We start from the raw sequence: 17,521 nt of genomic DNA on the forward strand, positions 1-17,521 counted from the left end.
AACTGATACAAAATTTGTGCTTGGTGGTAATATGTGTGAACATAAAATTAAAAAAAAAAAAATAGACCAGGCATATTGAAAATGTACCAAAATGAAAAAAAGTGATCCAATGTACCAACGCATAAAAAATGGACCATTTGTTAAAATAATATGTGTGAACATAAAATTTTTTGAAAAAAAAACTAGACCAGGCATATTGAAAATGTACCAAAATGAAAAAAAGTGATCCAATGTACCAACGCATAAAAAATGGACCAGTTTTGGTACATTTGTACCAAAAATGACAACCGTGGTTGGCGATCTTGCGCCTTTGGAACTTGTTTCCTGTCCCTATCTTCCAGGCTCTTCGCGAACGATGCTGCGAAGGTGTACCTCTCGGGGTTTGATTCAACTTCTTGCGCCAATGCCAGCGCAGTTGGCATGACCTTCGGCTTTGCCGAGAAAAGGACATCGGAGAGGCTGCGCTTGAGGCCCGAAATAAAAATACGGAGCGCATCATCCCGGAACTTTTCGCATAAAATTCTTGCCGCCGATGTTTCGTACGACATAGTTGCCTTATTAGTGAGGAAGGTGAGTTTCTTCTCGACCTCGTCATAGTATTGCAGAAGCGTGAGGCTTCCCTGTCTGAGGGTGCCCATTTCCTGCTCGATGACGTGAATCTGTCGTTTGTCACTATATGTGAAATCTAGGCGGTCTATAATCGCATCAAAATTCAATATTGTGCCAAACGAGGATAGCACTGCATCGGCAGGGCCCCTAATCTTAATCCTAATTATGACTACCGCCTGATAATGGCGTGAGCTATTAACATAATTCCTAAAAATGTAATACGCAGCTACCGCCGCTTGCCGCCAAGAGACGTACGTTTCTTGTGCCCCGTAAATTCGGGCAGGCATTTAACGGCATCTAAAGGCTCATTGCAATGAACATTGTCTTTGATGTCAATGGGCTCATAAACCTTGATTTTTGGAGCCTCTGCTTGTGCGGGTGCGACATGCACCGCTGCCACCTGAGCGGCCAACTGCTGCGGCTTGGCGCAATTCCTGCTCTTTGTTGACCCTTTCTGCCAAGGCATGGTTAACCGCGGCCTGAATTACAACTTTAAGCTGTTCTGGGTCCATAATTCCTACTGTGGGGTTAGTACGCGGGGGCCCTTCGCTATCAGATTCTGAGTCACTAGCGTATTGTTTATTCTCCCTGTACCGCTGGAATGGAGAGCTCATATGTGGCCAAGTTAAATTGCACCGGTAGGGGAATGTTTGCTCAAGCTATTCTGCCCATGAAGGCAGTTGGCATGGCAAGGGGTGTGCGGGGTCGGAGCCGCCGCTCTAGCGACAAGTAAATGAGCTCGTCAAATCGAGCCGGTGCCCTGCCAAGCAGCGATAGGGTCAAGGGTATGCGGGGACTGAGCCTCCGCTATGAGAAACAAAGAAATGAATAGCAAGAATTTGCCATACAAATGTATATGCAGCGGGATCGGATTTCCAGCAGTGGCCGAGTGGGGGTAATAAAAAAAAATGTATTGCGAGGCAAATACTAAGAATTTAGGGTCTAAGCAAAGAGGCACAACGAATTATATAAACAAATTCACAATTTATGAATATCCAAACTGCAGAATTAAACGCCGATATTAAGTGAAAAATAATTTTAAATAAATTCACGACAAATTTGTTCGTTAGCGGCGGCCTAGTGCTTTAGAGATATTTAATATCCGTATTTATTTTTGGCAGTAAAATGCAAACAATACACAGACAGCATAAAACAAATATTATCATCGCACATATAATTCACCATTAAATTGTCAATCAAATAATGAGTTAATTAGTTTTTACTTAATACAAAGTTAACACAAAAATATTAAAGTGGAGCTGCAGAAATTATTCCGGCAGCGATTTATTTTATTTATTTTGAAGCTAAACTAATGCAGATATAGGAAAGTATATGTAATTGGAGGTGCTCACTTACATGTTTCCCCAATTTGCTACAGTGGGTACTTTAAGAGGTTGGGCGCCAATTAATAAGATGTTGTGCGGTGATGATTCGCCGTCGACAAATTTTATTCCGCCACGGATTGTTCCTGGAGATGTAAGGTTGGGGCAACAGGCCCTTTGATGTCTTCTAGCCGGCTGGCCGTAGAATATCCAATTAGGAAGATTAGGTTGGAGGGATGACTGTCCCTCTTTATCTGCTGGCCTAGAGACTCAGTCAGATTTGTAATAATAAATGCTTTACGACGGATCGTCGGAGTTTCAGTATGAGAGCGATGGCTCTTTATTTCATAATTGTCAAAACAGAACTGAACTTAAGAACTAACAAAAGTGAGACTCATAGCGGCCACTCCAATGGGCAGTGCTTGCCGGCTATGCACGAGCTTCCGGCCAGACGCTGGGTCAGCAATTTGGCCGGAGCGAGCTGTCGGACGATCGGTCGTTGCCGTCGCCCGGTTGACTTAGTTAACTTGCATACCCCTCGCGCCTACACTTGAGAGCGCATAGCAATATACATAAGTATATAGATACGTAGCCGTCTCTCTGCCGCTGCCTGCGAGCAGCGCAGCTATGAGACTTAGCCTTAGTTAGACTTAAAGAATATTGTAAAAAGCAGAGACCTTTCGGTCGTTGGAGCGGCACCATTGCTGCTCCAATAAAATAAACTCCAAACACATTTCAATACAAAATAAAACCAAACATATTTCAATACAAAACAAAACCAAACTTATTTCAGTATACATCTGTAGGCACTGCAATTCCTTTTACAAATTGCAACGGATTGTTGCGTATAGCATGTTCTCTTTATAAGGCTAAAAGAGCGCCAACAATGGCACCATGTTTAGGTGTACTGAGCTAGGCACGCACCATTATTTCACGATTTACAAAACAGCGGACAAATTCCCTTGTATCGTTGGCCCCCATCTTTGGATTTGATGGGTTGATTTTGAGTAGACTGGAATATTCCAACCTGTTCTATGATGCAAAACATCTAGTTTTGTTACCCTACAATGCTACAAATGTAGAAATGATCCTAAGAGAATTACATGAGACCAACATGCATTGCGGCGCCCAAGCTATTGCTATATTCGATAACAATACTAGATCAACTGTAGCAGAGTCAAGCCCAAATTAACGAGCCAAATTAAGGGAAATCTACCAGCCAAAAATTAAAGCTCGAAGCCACCAACCAAAAACACCATAGTTCAACATTGCCAAGGACACCATAGTTCAACATTGCAACAAAAAAGAAATGAACTGTTTGGTCATTGATATTTTTTAATGCCGTTCTAAATAATAACACACAAGTTACATTATAAAACGTTATAATGTTCTTTATTTTTCGGGCATATAAAAATGGAGAGAGGCACAGAAGATCCAATTTATGATGTGTACGCAATAAGATGAGAGGCGAAAGTAAAAGCCCGCCTTAGAACATAGGCTGAGCAAAAGCTTAATGCTAAAAATAAAGAGTCGTGGCCAAGCGGCCGAGAGAACTACACTCACGTAACCTTTTACAGGTGCCTTAGATCTGGCTTATAATAAAATAGAACTCAAAAATCCACACCAGTGACTCCAAAGACCTGGCAACCACTGACTCCATAATTTTCTCTAGCAACCAAAGCTTGGTGTGGAAGCACCGGGTACATATGTTCACTGCGTTCGTCAGCGTCAGATATGTATATTTCACACCTGGAAATTGACAATTATATAGCCAAAATGACTGGAAGGCTTCTAGACAGTATAATTGGATGACGACTATGAAAATCCATCGTCGAATTTTTTTAACGACCGTCCTCACGCAAAAGACCAAACTTATCCAAAAAAGAAAAGGATGAGGCAAGTGTGCTGGATGGCGAGATCTCCCTTCCATTCTGAAGCTCCTCTATGTCATTCCAAAAAGTCACACGCTGGGTTCCAGACTTGATGTCGCTGTTAGTGACACCCTTGTGACGAAATAAAAAAGCTTGTGCACATAAGCAAATACCCGCTGCATTGGTAAAAATGAATAAGCATACTTGGAGATTGGATTAGCAGCTGCTGGCTACTGATCATGGACCATGAAACCACATGCTATCATCAATTAACTTCTTGGGAAGAGCACCACGCGACAGGATTGTCTGCAGATTTAAAGAGGTAGGGACATATCGCCACCCCCTTGGCGACGAAAACATTAAACCGACCGGGCTCCTCCCCAATCCAGGACAACGCCACAGTAGAATCGCACCAGCCGAAATACTTCCCAGCGTAAACCTTCAACTGAGCTACCTCCAACATTAGCCGAGCCAGAAACTCTGATCCAGATAATTTTATTACATCTAGGGTTAAATCAGGGGAATCTAAATGTGACAATAGATAACACGAAAAGAATCATGATCCGCAAAATTATATCTGCAAATTGGTAACCAAAGGGGTCGGAAGGACCTGGTTGTCTTGTTTGGAACAGAAAAAAGTATCTTTTCCAATAAAAGTTTCGAGTGATCATGATCCCAGCACAAGTACGACGTACCTACAATGGTGGTAGGTCTAATAACTTTAGCCGACAACAATATGATGGAAGGAGACCATCTGATTTTAAAGCAAATTAAAGAAACTGCTTTTGCACTGATTCAAAACTTCTTTGATGAACCATATTCTGCGGACTCCAAACGCATGAACAGTATTCCAGGATCGGTAGAAAATACAATGTTTTAGTGGTGAAGAGATCATCAAAATCTTTTGACCAACGCTTCATAAAAGCAAGCACTCCTCTGGGTTTATTAACTGATACAGAAACATGTCCATTAAACGACAGCTAGCGAAAAGAACTCCAAGAGAACTCCTTCATTAAGGAAACCCGATTTAAAAAGTAATTCCCAAGTGAGTACGAGATGACAAGAGGCGTGCTACGATTAAACGTCATAACCTTGCACATTGAGTAGTTTAGTGAGAGGTCAGAAGAAGGCTTCATCAAGGTCAAATTGTAGATGTCTATGAAGGAAGTGGTCATAGAAAGAAAATCAGAGCTTGACATCTTCAGCATACATAAGTGTAGTAGCATAGCTTACGACACTACGTAATTCGTTAACAAAGAGAATACACTTGCAAGTCTTCGTATGTATATTAGCATTAGCGGACCGAAAAACAATTGACGGTCGTATTGTTTGTTTAATTAATGTATTTATTTATATTAGTAAAGAAACCGATTTTTTTTTTTGAAGCTTGATTTTATTTATTGGATCTTCTCTTTATGAGTCTAACAATAAGGTTGCAAATCGTAAAATAATACGTTATCTAACAGTTTAATTTAACTGAAGAGAGACTACATGGTCCTAATAATTAGCGCTGGATTGGAAGGTCGTTGCGGTGTAGGCGGGAACTGCTAGAAATTCGCGTGAGGGCTCTCGCGAGATGATTTGGATGTACTGTTAGCCTGTTGTAGTACTTTGTTGTAATTTGTGCTATCTCTTCTCTGACGAGTGGTATGTCAAAGTCCCTGTGAATGTTTGTATTCCGAACGTACCACGGTAACCCGGTAATGGTTCTGAGAATTTTTGACTGTGTTCTTTGCAATATATCCACACTGCTGTTACTGGCATTCCCCCACAACTGAGAGCCGTACATCCAGATTGGTTACAGAACTGTGTTGTATAAGAGTACCTTATAGTCCAGGCTAAGGGTCGAGCGGCTATTTATAAGCCAGTGGAGGTTGCTGGCTTTGAGCTTTAAATGAGTTCTTTTGGCTTCAATGTGGCTGCGCCAAGTAAGACGTCTATCGAGGTGTACGCCAAGATATGTCACTTCATTTGCTACCGGAACCACTGTGTTGTTTAGAATAAGTGGGGGGCAGTCTTGCCTGTTAAGTGTGAACGTTACGTGTTTGCATTTTTGTTCGTTAACTTTGATTCGCCAGTCGGATAGCCATTTCTCCGATTTATAACTGATTTATGGATGCACTTTATGCAGTTTATTCAAAAATTTGCACACACACATGTGTTTAAACAATGGGCATAACTGAAATAACTGAGATGCTCAGGAGATCCAATATATGATGTGTACGCAATGAGATGAGTGGCGAGAGTAAAAATAGGCTGAGCGAAAACTCGCTAGCTTAATGCTAAAGCAGTCGTGGCCGAGATGCCGAGACGAGTCAGCTTGCGACCAACAATAGTGATAAAATAAATGAAGATAAGAGTAGTTATTCTATTTTAATGATGAAAATTCTACGAACGTCTGGGAACCACGAACCAAATTTATTTTCGCGCGGTTCCCACTGCATACGTACAGCCCACCTCCCGCCTAACCGACCGAGGGGCGCCTGCCGCATAACGTACGGCTCGAATCGCGGGAATAAATTCGAGTTAGTATAATGAGTATAGTATATAAGTTTAAATAGAAGGATTATAAAGAAAACGAGGAAGAATTAGTATGTTCTTGTAGGTAATTTAAAATGGAGGTTTTCAAATTTGACAGGGAAGAAAGAGAAATAATATTATACAGACCATTGTAGTTCGAACATAAAATCCTAAGGGGATCATGCTGTGCATATGTCGATCTACAATGGCTTAAGAATAAAGGACTAAAGTTTCTGGTCCTTCTATTCGGAACGTTAAACTGTAAGCGTGTTAGTAAGTGCTGGCTATCTACATCACCATTAATAAGGTTGTGTAGGAAAACGACACCCAGCATTGTTCTACGATTTTTTAAGGAGGGTAAGTTTATTAGTAGGAGTCTACTATTATACGAAGGTAGGTGAAGATTTGCGTCCCAGTTAAGTCCCCTAAGAGCAAATAATAAGAAGTTTTTTTGTACGGATTCTATGCGGTCTTGATGAACACCGTATTGGGGACACCAGACACATGAACCGTACTCCAGTATCGGGCGGACCAAGGATATAAATAAGCTTTTAGTAATGTAAGGGTCGTTTAATTCCTTAGCCCATCTTTTAATAAAACCGACAACACCTTTAGCCTTATTAACCATTGAAGAAATATGGTCGGAAAATTTAAGTTTTATGTCTAAGAGGACACCAAGATCATTAACCTGAGTTAATTTTTCTAAGGCAATCCCAGAGAGATTGTACGAAGCCTGGTGAGGACTAGTACGATAAAAAGACATAAGTTTGTATTTTGATCCGTTAAGTACTAAGTCATTAGCTAAACACCATTTTTGAAAATTGTCAAGATCCGACTGGAGTCTGTTTTGGGCAGACGGGAACTTATATTGCAGACAAAGCTTAACATCGTCTGCGTACATTAGTACCAGCGCGTTCGTTATGGATGGGGGCAAGTCATTTATAAAAAGAGTGAATAGTAATGGGCCAAGATGGCTTCCTTGAGGGACTCCAGATGTGGCACGGACTAAGCGGGAGTATTGATTTTTAAATAAGACTCTCTGTGTTCTTCCATTTAAATAGCTGGAGATCCACGTAATGAGGTCGGTTGAGAATCCCAAAAGATTTAGTTTACTCAACAAGAGTGAGTGATTAACTGAATCAAATGCTTTACTAAAGTCTGTGTAAATAACATCAGTTTGAAGTCCCTTTTGGAAGCCATCTAAAACAAAGTATGTCAACTCCAATAAATTAGTGGTGGTAGAGCGACGCTTAATGAAACCATGCTGACATGGAGAAATTATTGATGAGCATAGGTGTTGCAAATGAGGAGTTATTAATTTTTCGAATAACTTTGGAATCGATGACAATTTTGAGATGCCTCTGTAGTTGGCAGCATCGGATTTTTTCCCCTCTTTGTGCAGAGGAATTATGAAAGATTCCTTCCATTTAAAGGGGAAAATCGAAGATTCCAAAGATAAGTTAAATAGTTTTTAAAAAGGTTTGTACAGAGCTCTAGCACAGTATTTTAGCACACAGCCTGGCTAATAAACTGGCTTTACCTTTTGAAGATCAAATAATATATGGAACAAATATACGATTAGTTGGTTGAATGTTGTAAGCGTATGGCTGATCTGAAGTTTTAGGAGGTGAATACGTTATTTGGAAAAATTTTGAGAATAAATCAGCAATGGCCTGATCTGAAGTCGCTGATAAATTTGTATACGTAAGTAGGGAAGGAAAAGATACATGTTTACGCTTCGTGTTTTCAAAGTTATAAAGCTGCTTTGGATTCTGAGTGAACTGAATCCGACAGCGGCGAATATAATTTTTATAACATTCGGCGTTATGCACGGTGAAATTTAGCCGAGCTATTAAGTATCTTAAGTCAAATCACTTAAGTCAAAGAATGTATTTAATGTCAAATAAAATTTATCTAGGATGATATTTATATCAATGCATGCCAGAATATCGGACCAGTCAAAAGTATCAATTAATAAATTAAGTTTACGAAAATCAGCCTTACGAAAACAACGAATCTTCTTTGATACGCAGGAAGGCTTTTGATTGACACCAGAATTGGTTTCAATTGAAACTTCAAGCGTTGGGTGGTATGGATCTTCAGGGGTTGAGAGGGGCAACGCTCTGGAAAGTGTGGTACTATCTGGATCAGATACAAAACATAAGTCAAGAAGCCGACCTAACGAATTTCTAACATGGTTGATCTGGCCTAGGGACAAGTCAATGATGCCCGCCGTGAAATCATGATGGGTGGAAAGTGATAAGAAAGTTACATTTTCAGTAATTGACCAATTGAGTTCTGGTAAATTAAAGTCGCCAAGAACTACCAGAAGGTCAAAATCTGACATAAGATTGGAAACTGACTGTATAGCCGACAAGTGATACCAGTATGTAGGCGGCTCGGAAGATGGTGGGATGTAAGAACATGTAATAAACAAAGATTAAGCAGACAATATGACTTTAACGCAAATGAATTCGAAATCACAAAACTCTCGTAACTTTACCCCTTCAGAAACGAAATTGGAGTCAATAGAAATTAGGACTCCTCCTCCTCTTCGCAGAGGTCGGTCACGTCTAAAAGTGGTGTACTTCGGAACAAAAGATCTCCGGCTTTAACCAGGTTTCAGTAAAGACTATAATATTGGACGCAAAGGAAAGACTATCAGAATAGAGTCTAGGGAGCTTGCTACGTAGACCCCGACAATTCTGATAGGTAAGATTGATAGAAGATGTTAGTTTTTTGAAGAGTCGGATTGGACAGATGTTGGGAGCTTGACTCCAGCAGGCTCCGAATTTTTTTTCTTTACCTTACTCAGCTGATGCTCTTGTACAAATATGTCCTCTGGCCAGAAGCCAGGCGAACATATTGTCACAAACATAGGCACTGGCACACGTATCATGAAGGATGACATGCGCCTCGAGTAGGAGTATTTAAATTTCCTAATGTCTTCCACTCTAATAACGGCCTTAGTTTTGGCTTTGATATAAGCCGAGATATCAATCTCCGAGGTATCGGGGGCTAGCCGTGAGACAAATATTTGTCTAACAGGTGGTATTACCTGTAATGGTTTTGGTGCCACGATCGGTAATACCGCGGCATCAGTCCGTTCCGGGGGTCCCGGTTGCTCCCGTGAAACGGACCACAAGTAGACCCCGCATTACTTAACCACTTCGAGTGTTGCTCCCGGGAAACGGACCACGAGGAGATCCCGCGGCATACCAGTCTATTTCGAGTGTTGCTCCCGTGAAACCGACCACCAGTAGACCCCGCGTTACCTAACCTACTTTGAGTGTTGCTCCCGTGAAACGGACCGCCAGTAGGACCGGCCGATAAGGAATCAGCCGAACCACCATACCACCGGTACTTGAGGAAAACCAGCCCAGGACTTCAAGCATCCCACATCAACTCCAGCCTGATCACAGCAAGCGCCTGGTCAACCCGAGCAGTTCCTTGCAGAATCCAGGTAAATTTAGTCAGACTATTTACGGTCTTTGACTACTACTCCGGGACCTACCGCTACTCCCGCGAGTTCAAGTTTGACGTAGTTGCCGCATAACGCTCTACGGACGAACATATTACGTATCAAAATTTAAAATATTTTTATAGATTTTGAAGTTGAAGGTATTTTTTAAAATTTGAGATATTATAAAAAAAGTATTTGGGTACTTTTGTAAGTAAAAAGTAAATTTGGGTAAGTATTCCACATGGAATTCTTTGTAATTTTTGGCGAAAGTTTCTGGATGTATCGCAGATGAGCCTTTTCTGCCTGTTGCAATTTGGTCTGCCAAACACGACGCATACGCTTCTTTTCCCGCATATCCCGTTAAATTTATTGATTCGATTATAGTTTGTTTGCTTATACTTCCTTCTCTTGGGTAGATATTTGAATGTCCATCGTGGATTGGACACGATGCTGAATGCATCCAATAACTCTGACCACACCAGTGGTATTGTTATTCGAAAAATGGCGTGAGTATTAGTTGTACTGTCTTGCGCATAGAATTTTTTGTATAGCTGAAGCAGATTAGTGATGGCGACTGACAATATCTGATCGGGTCGTAAATGATCCCAAATCACTCTCTTCCTTCACTTCATAGCGAACGGTCGTGATTATTTTTTGCGCTTGCGATAAATTCTATTTTTGCCAAACGCGGGTTTGAAATATAATATTGTGTCTAAATATTAAAGTTATACCCGTATCGCTACGCGCTTGTGCAGTGCTATATTTGGGTGAGCATTTAATAAAATTAAAAAGTCGCAATCCAAATATAGCTCTGCTTCTTTTTTACTCTCTGCCTTTTTAATTTTTGCAGTTAATTCTGCTCTTATCTTTTTGCGCGCATTTCTTTACACTTGCGCTCTCCCGTAGCTCTCTCTTTACTAACACTCTCCACTACCTACTCTTTTATTAACCTTAGTTGGTACAGTGGTTGAAGGCTTATTTGTTTAAAATAAAAAAAAAAAAATAATAGAATATTTAAAAATTATAAATTAAATTTTGCTAATTTGCTAATTAATATTTTAAAATGGAATACAATGTTGTCTGCTCTTAAAAATCGTGCAATAAGCCGATATCTGCGTCCCAGGCCAGCATCTATTGTTGGCTATGCGAAAGTGTCTCACATGCCAAATGTGCTGGCCTTACTGCATCTGTCTCGGATGCCATATCCCGCCTTGTTGGCCTCCATTATTGCTGCAGTGGGTGCCGAGCTGTCCAAGATGAAATGAGATCATTCATGCGACAGACCAAGAGTGGGTTTAAAGATTTGATCGTTGGTTTCCGAAAAATCAACGATCAACTCAGTGCACTGGATGTTCAATTCAATAGCCTTAAGCTGTTGAATGAATCTCCTAAGCGGAAAAAATCTGCTACTAGGGAAGTTGCAGCTCCAGTAATCGCGGAACAGCTGGATCCTCCCGCAATAATGCAGCCGCTCATTTCCCTTGCTACTCCAAGAGCAGGGACGGTAAATGAAAAGTCAGCACCCGAATTTACCGTAGCAGAGCATAACTTGTCTGCTTTGTCCTCCATGGCATCACTCCAAGTGATTCCCAGGAATACCCTAGAATTAACCCCCATAGCTTCCACTAGAAATGCGGTATTACCGACCGTGGCACCAAAACCATTACAGGTAATACCACCTGTTAGACAAATATTTGTCTACGGGGGTTAATTCTAGGGTATTCCTGGGAATCACTTGGAGTGATGCCATGGAGGACAAAGCAGACAAGTTATGCTCTGCTACGGTAAATTCGGGTGCTGACTTTTCATTTACCGTCCCTGCTCTTGGAGTAGCAAGGGAAATGAGCGGCTGCATTATTGCGGGAGGATCCAGCTGTTCCGCGATTACTGGAGCTGCAACTTCCCTAGTAGCAGATTTTTTCCGCTTAGGAGATTCATTCAACAGCTTAAGGCTATTGAATTGAACATCCAGTGCACTGAGTTGATCGTTGATTTTTCGGAAACCAACGATCAAATCTTTAAACCCACTCTTGGTCTGTCGCATGAATGATCTCATTTCATCTTGGACAGCTCGGCACCCACTGCAGCAATAATGGAGGCCAACACGGCGGGATATGGCATCCGAGACAGATGCAGTAAGGCCAGCACATTTGGCATGTGAGACACTTTCGCATAGCCAACAATAGATGCTGGCCTGGGACGCAGATATCGGCTTATTGCACGATTTTTAAGAGCAGACAACATTGTATTCCATTTTAAAATATTAATTAGCAAATTAGCAAAAATTAATTTATAATTTTTAAATATTCTATTATTTTTTTTTTTTATTTTAAACAAATAAGCCTTCAACCACTGTACCAACTAAGGTTAATAAAAGAGTAGGTAGTGGAGAGTGTTAGTAAAGAGAGAGCTACGGGAGAGCGCAAGTGTAAAGAAATGCGCGCAAAAAGATAAGAGCAGAATTAACTGCAAAAATTAAAAAGGCAGAGAGTAAAAAAGAAGCAGAGCTATATTTGGATTGCGACTTTTTAATTTTATTAAATGCTCACCCAAATATAGCACTGCACAAGCGCGTAGCGATACGGGTATAACTTTAATATTTAGACACAATATTATATTTCAAACCCGCGTTTGGCAAAAATAGAATTTATCGCAAGCGCAAAAAATAATCACGACCGTTCGCTATGAAGTGACGGAAGAGAGTGATTTGGGATCATTTACGACCCGATCAGATATTGTCAGTCGCCATCACTAATCTGCTTCAGCTATACAAAAGATTCTATGCGCAAGACAGTACAACTAATACTCACGCCATTTTTCGAATAACAATACCACTGGTGTGGTCAGAGTTATTGGATGCATTCAGCATCGTGTCCAATCCACGATGGACATTCAAATATCTACCCAAGAGAAGGAAGTATAAGCAAACAAACTATAATCGAATCAATAAATTTAACGGGATATGCGGGAAAAGAAGCGTATGCGTCGTGTTTGGCAGACCAAATTGCAACAGGCAGAAAAGGCTCATCTGCGATACATCCAGAAACTTTCGCCAAAAATTACAAAGAATTCCATGTGGAATACTTACCCAAATTTACTTTTTACTTACAAAAGTACCCAAATACTTTTTTTATAATATCTCAAATTTTAAAAAATACCTTCAACTTCAAAATCTATAAAAATATTTTAAATTTTGATACGTAATATGTTCGTCCGTAGAGCGTTATGCGGCAACTACGTCAAACTTGAACTCGCGGGAGTAGCGGTAGGTCCCGGAGTAGTAGTCAAAGACCGTAAATAGTCTGACTAAATTTACCTGGATTCTGCAAGGAACTGCTCGGGTTGACCAGGCGCTTGCTGTGATCAGGCTGGAGTTGATGTGGGGTGCTTGAAGCCCTGGGCTGGTTTTCCTCAAGTACCGGTGGTATGGTGGTTCGGCTGATTCCTTATCGGCCGGTCCTACTGGCGGTCCGTTTCACGGGAGCAACACTCAAAGTAGGTTAGGTAACGCGGGGTCTACTAGTGGTCCGTTTCACGGGAGCAACACTCGAAATAGACTGGTATGCCGCGGGATCTCCTCGTGGTCCGTTTCCCGGGAGCAACACTCGAAGTGGTTAAGTAATGCGGGGTCTACTTGTGGTCCGTTTCACGGGAGCAACACTTGAAGTAGACTGGTATGCCGCGGATTCTACTTGTGGTCCGTTTACACTGGAGCCACGCGAAGTAGATAGTTTTTAGAGAGTCCTACTTTGTGAATCGTTTTACACAGGATCACATGAAGTAGGTTGATTTTAAGTGCCGTGGTTCAGACACTGAGTAACGAGACGATTCACTCTGATTTCGCTATTTTTTTTATTTCATAAGAACAATTCTTAAATAAGATGCTAAATTATACATAATTAAATCTAAGGAAGGTCAATGTTATGGACGTGCTAAAACTAATGTTAATGCCAGGGTCACCCACCTCTGAGTCTGCTGACTCAGATTGTTCGTTCATGTATTGCTTGTACATGCATTTCGGCTTAGCTAGCTGGTTTTTGCTTGCTTCGGTCAGTCGGTCATTCTTCCCGCTAATAATGCTGATTCTGCTTCCGGTGCCATCGACTAGTGCCTGGTTAGTAGGTTGGATATTGGCTTATGCTTATCGATACATTATTAATAGGCTAGTAGGTCTGATGCTTGTATATCGTGACCTGCTGATGCATCTTGATTGGGTAATAGGTCTTGGCACTAGGTGCCAACATAAATAACAAACTGACCTCTTTATTGTGAAATATTCGCGATGCGCACAAGCTGCGCTGTGCAAATGAGCACCTTCCCATAACTTCAATTCTATTTTTACAAAGAACCGTAAGATTTCCAGAAAAATCTAGTTTGCCATGAAGAAGCTTGGACATTTTGGACACGATTTGTTTACTTTTCGTAATTTTTTGTTGGTAAATCTTTTTTTTTTTTTGGACGATGGGAGCAACCACTGTGCGACATGATTGTACTCGGGAAAATAATTAGTTAAAATATAGTAGAATGCGCATCGGCGACGAGGCTTCGCGAGCTTTCCGATAAATTTAATTTGGACATGGGCACAACGAAGTGGATTGCTAGCTGCATGATCTGTTATGGCCATTGCCCTACTTTCTGCTTACTCCAGCCGAATATTTTTAAGTTTGTCGCCTGAGGATCGTTTAAGCGATGTTAGACGGCTAGATTTATGCCGAATGTACCTTTGATTTGACCTATCTCGGCATTGCAATGCTTCAAGCTGCCGTGCGTGTGGAAACTCGCCAGCTGGTATTCAAGGCCCTCTCCCGAGGATTCCTCATCCAGCGACGCTGTACCCACTAGCCACTGCCAATATTCTAATCCGGAACCATTCTGAAGCTCTTCTTCGGCGAACGATACTCGCAGGTACACCTAGTCACTTGAAGATTGGCAAACCAGATGCAGCTGCAAAAGATAAGGTCTCCGTTATCTGTATTCGGTATAGGTGTCGCAGGGTTCTCTATAGATGGGTTTTCTTGCAATCCCACTACTCGGCGCACTTAGCTGCGATCTCTGACCTTCAGCCCAATTTTGAGTTGAAGTAGGATTAATTTACGAGCTGCATTGGTTGGGTCAAATTCATCTATATTCTGGTTTGCCCTCAATCCAGAAAACTTTTTTCAGTTCTGGGAAATAGAAAACTGACCGATCCGATTTTGAAGGATCAAAGGAAGTTGAAGAGAAGATCAAAGACTATGTCAGCACCCTCAACTTCATCCGTGGGCGATGCTGTGGATGTCCTTGACTTCATTCTGGGATCGGCACGCTTCCAGCTGCCCAATCTCAAGGACTTCGACAAGTGGGGAAACCGAGGGGTGAAGAATTAGCTCTACTACTGAAGCAACTACATTCTGCTCTTCCTGACCATCTACGTCCTTTTGGTTATCCGCAATCCGGTCCAGATCATCAGTGGTGTGATTGTCCAGGCCTCGATCATCGCCGTGTTTTGGCAGTTCTTCAGTGGAAAGTTCAAGTCAAACTTTATTGCTAGACGTTTGAACGGAGAAAATGCGAACTCCGCGGAGCTGAACTCCCAGCAGAAGTAATACATAACTGCATCTGATCTACGCTATGCTGCTGACCACCTTCACCCTTCAGCTGCCCATCTCGGTAACTTTTATCCATGTCTCTCTGCGGCTCCGAAACATGAGGGGCGAAAAGTGGCCGCCAATGAATTGGCCCCTGGCGAGAGTACAGAAATGAAATGACGGAGTGTGTCGGGTTGCGCTGGTAAGGACGGCGTCTGAAGCTACAAGGCGGGCAGTCAACAAATTCTTCTTGTTGCCCCTTCAAGATTCGGTTAAAAGCTCATCTTCCAACGGGGAGAAAATGTCAGGTCATTTTGATGAAAGAAACACCCTTGACGTCACTCTCAGTCCACTTGCGCTCGATCTTGCGCTCGCCATTTGTGCATTCGATCGGCAACCTGCTTCTGCTTGCATACGCTATCGTTGTCTCGCTCTCTCGTGGTATTTCTCGGTCGCTCCGCAGCATCATGCGTTGAGCAGCGTCCCCGCGTTCTGACTTCTTTGTTGGACCTTCAATCCTACAGACGTATCCAAATTTGAATATCGCCCAAATCATAATCAAATCTGATCAAATAAATAAAGTTTATATTTAAATCGACCAGAATTTGTATTATATTAAATACCGAAATTCTGAACATTAATTGCAGCTACCTGAAAACGCTCGGTAACTTAACAGCTGCTATAGGATATAGTCGGCAGATCCAATTAGGTTTCCCATAATAAAGTCCGTAACAAAATTATATGACAGCTAGAGGATATAGTCGACCAATCCCGGCCGTTCCGACTTATATACTACCTGCAAACAAAAAAGGATGTGAGCAAAGTTTCAGCTCGATATCTTTAAAACTGATAGACTAGTTTGCATAGAAACCGACAGACAGACGGACATGCTTATATCGACTCAGGAGGTGATCCTAATCCAGATTTATAGTATCGTGGATTTCTCCTTCACTGCGTTGCACACTTTTGACCACATATATCACTGTTATCCACATATAGTATATTTACACAATTAAAACCTGGCTGCACTGGTTGCCGCTCATTGGGTGATGGACGCCGGGGTTCTGTTTGTGGTAGTGGTTTGTGGTGGTGGTGCCGTACATATCTCCTCTATGGATACGTGGTTGGCTGCCGTGGCTCCTTTTCCAATTTTACTTTTTCTGTTTACTAAGATTTGGTGCTCTAGACCAGCAACGTTGAAAGATTTTTAATTTCAAAAATAATTATAAATTTTTTTAAGTGAGTGTTCTAAAAAAGGTAACTTTAAAAAGATGTATATATTATTGACATACATCCCAAAGAAAAATAAAATATTTCAATTCCATTAATTCATAAAATGTAAAACAAAACGTGAAGTGTTAAGAGGAGCCCCGTAAACAATCGTGTTACTCCAATGAGTTCCGTTTAAAAACTGTTTTTATTTCTTACAATTTTCTTACAAGAAACATACATGAAAATCTTAAATCTATTTAAAACTACTTATCAACGGACTGCACGCTGACATGCTATGTGACCCTTCTTAAGTGCTTCATGTGCACCACATAAATATTTGGTTAGACTGCAGGAGATCATCTTTCAAACCATGCTGTTGACTACTTATTCCAATGGTTCCGATCTCTTTCATTCTATGTTTGGAATTTTTATCGTGTTCAATGCTTGAACATTCTGCAAAGGGCCACAAAAAAGGTGTACATTTTATATATTTTTTAGATTCATTATATTGTCCTTTGATAACACGAGATAGCGGACTGTATATGTATATATGTACTTTTGCTTTTATAAATTTCTTTCCTTCAGTATCAGAAAATTGTTATTATTATAATTCGATTCGACAATATGTTGTTAATTATATCATTCTATTACGTTTTTTTAAATATTTTAATAAAACTTTTTTCATTCGATATTGTAGTGGACTGTAATATTATATATATTTGTTTCTTATTATTTTTAGATATATGTAGCTTTTCTTTTTTATTTGATTAATTACTTAATTATATGTATAAAACCATTACATTATACATTACACATATAAACATTTTTTTTAAACATTAGGCATTGGGGTTGGCAATTCTATAGCCAACAATTGTTTTTTCGACTTTAATTTTCTTACATAGGATATAATAAGTACAGTTATGATTATCATTACCAAAATTAAGGAGCTATGACCTG

General features: G+C 40.8%; 1 pseudogene; it reads left to right on the forward strand.

The window, feature by feature from the left end:
* Positions 1 to 14,543: 14,543 nt before the first annotated feature.
* On the forward strand, positions 14,544 to 15,527 carry LOC6504353 (annotated as a pseudogene).
* Positions 15,528 to 17,521: the final 1,994 nt, after the last annotated feature.

This window comes from Drosophila ananassae, assembly GCF_017639315.1.
Source record: "Drosophila ananassae strain 14024-0371.13 chromosome 4 unlocalized genomic scaffold, ASM1763931v2 tig00000061, whole genome shotgun sequence".
Taxonomy (NCBI): Eukaryota; Metazoa; Arthropoda; class Insecta; order Diptera; family Drosophilidae; genus Drosophila; species Drosophila ananassae.